Source organism: Cucurbita pepo, unplaced genomic scaffold (assembly GCF_057944985.1).
Source record: "Cucurbita pepo subsp. pepo isolate OVF unplaced genomic scaffold, ASM5794498v1 scafford_16, whole genome shotgun sequence".
Lineage (NCBI taxonomy): Eukaryota > Viridiplantae > Streptophyta > Magnoliopsida > Cucurbitales > Cucurbitaceae > Cucurbita > Cucurbita pepo.
Window position 1 is genome coordinate 77,501 of NW_028257921.1, and position 2,500 is coordinate 80,000.

A 2,500-nucleotide genomic window follows, 5' to 3' on the forward strand; every position below is an offset into this window, starting at 1 on the left:
CCGCACGCTCACCCCGCGCACCCCCGCACGCCCCCGCACTGCCCCGCGCGCTCACCCCGCACGCCCCCGCACACCCCCGCGCCCCCACTCCCCTCGCACACGCCAAGCCCCATCCTATGCTATGTGCGATACATGTCCTACCAACAGCATATCAAAAGTGTTGGATGTTACCTCCATAAAAAAAACATCATACCCAATGCCTATGAAACGTGAGTACACGTATAAAGCCTTGAAGGTTAGCCCCTACAACAATTCATCACACCTAACATCCGTGGAAAGTAAGAACGTGTATAAAGCCTTGGACTATAAAAATATCATCAAACCCAATACCCGTGAAAAGTGAATGTTCATTTTTAATGCTTTTTTTTTTTTTTTGGAACTAAGAAAAGAGTGACACCCGTCAAATTTAACTATTTTTTCTTTTGCTTGTCTAAAACAATAAAATGAAGAGTTTTGATACTAGAGCAAGTACATTACACTAAGACACCAACCATGACCGCGTTTTTACAACCATCACCCATTAATTGTGAAAGTACATGTGGAGTGGTCGGTTTGTTGTAATATTTTTTTTGGGAACTAAGCAACATGAAAGAATGATTCCCACAAAATTTCAGATTTTTTTGACCACTCTAGCTATTTTTTCTAATTTCTTATTATTTAATATTTAAAAATTCATTAAAAAAAATTGGTTGGTCGAAAAATTATGAAACTTGATTTCTAGATCCATTGGAATGTCCAATTCATGAATCAATTGAGTTCATGGAAAAAAACATTCTAAAACTTGAGATATTTGACCGTATGACCGCTCAGAAAAATCGTATCTAGGCCTGGCAGACCAAAAATGCCTCAAAATGTACTATATAGGGGGGTGACTAGTCTGCATGGGCTGGGCACGGGGGTACCCCCTATATCTTCCGCCACCCCCACGCCCCAAGCACTATGCGCCGCACAGGGGCATATGCTTGGGGCGTCGGGGTGGTGGTCGGAGGCCGAGGGCGGTTGACGGCGGGGGTGCGGTGGCGGAACGCGCACGGTGGGGCAGTGTCGGAACGTTCCCGTGCGCTCGCCAGCCCCACCCCGCCCCACCCGCGTGCGCCCCGCCCGCTTGCCCCCGTGCGCTCGCCCGCCCCGCCACGCCCTCATGCTCCAGCGCGCGCGCGCCCCGTCCCGCCCCGCCCGCGTGCTCCCGCGCGCGCGCGCCCCCGCCCCGCCCCGCCAGCGTTCGCCCCGCGCGCGCGCGCCCCCCGCCCCGCCCCGCCAGCGTGCTCCCGCGAGCGCGCGCCCCCCGCCCCGCCCCGCCAGCGTGCTCCCGCGAGCGCGCGCCCCCCGCCTCGCCCCGCCAGCGTGCTCCCGCGAGCGCGCGCCCCGTCCCGCCCCGCCCGCGCTCTGCTGCGCGCGCGCCCGTGCCTGCGCCCCATCCATCACCCATTAATTGTGAAAGTACATGTGGAGTGGTCAGTTTGTTGTAAATTTTTTTCTGGGAGCTAAGCAACATGAAAGAATGATTACCACAAAATTTCAGATTTTTTTGACCACTCTAGCTATTTTTTCTAATTTCTTATTATTTAATATTTAAAAATTCATTAAAAAAAATTGGTTGGTTGAAAAATTATGAAACTTGATTTCTAGATCCATTAGAATGTCCAATTCATGAATCAATTGAGTTCATGGAAAAAAACATTCTAAAACTTGAGATATTTGACCGTATGACCGCTCAGAAAAATCGTATCTAGGCCTGGCAGACCAAAAATGCCTCAAAATGTACTATATAGGGGGGTGACTAGTCTGCATGGGCTGGGCACGGGGGTACCCCTATATCTTCCGCCACCCCCACGCCCCAAGCACTATGCGCCGCACATGGGCATATGCTTGGGGCGTTGGGGTGGTGGTCGGCGGACGAGGGTGGTTGACGGTGGCGGTGCGGTGGCGAAACTTGCGCGGTGAGGCCGTGTTGGGTGCGCCTTTGGGCGTGCGACATGAGCCTTGTTGAGAATGGAATGTTGCGATGTTGCCTTGTAACTTGGGCTGGCTTGAGGATGGTTGATGGCTGGTACGATGATGAAACATGCAAGGTGGGGTGGAGTCGGGTGCCTTCGGGCGTGCGACATGAACCTCGTTGAGTGTGTGACGTTGTGGTGATGCTTGGCCAGCCTTGGGCCAGCCCTATGTTTTGAAGGCGTGTGGTGCCAGAACATGTTCGGCTGGTCGGAATCGGGTGCCTTTGGGCGTGCGACATGAGCCTCGTTGAGCACGGAATGTTGCGATGTTGCCTTCTAACTGGGAATCTCTGGTGTGAGGACTGTGGATGGCTGCTGGTACGATGATGAAACATGCAAGGTGGGGTGGAGCCGGGTGCCTTCGGGCGTGCGGCATGAACCTCGTTGAGTGTGGGACGTTGTTGTGGTATGCCTCCCTTCCTTGGGCTAGCCCTATGTTTTGAAGGCTGCGTGGTGGCGGAACATGCTTTCTGAGGCGGTGTCAAATGACTTTGGGCGTGCGA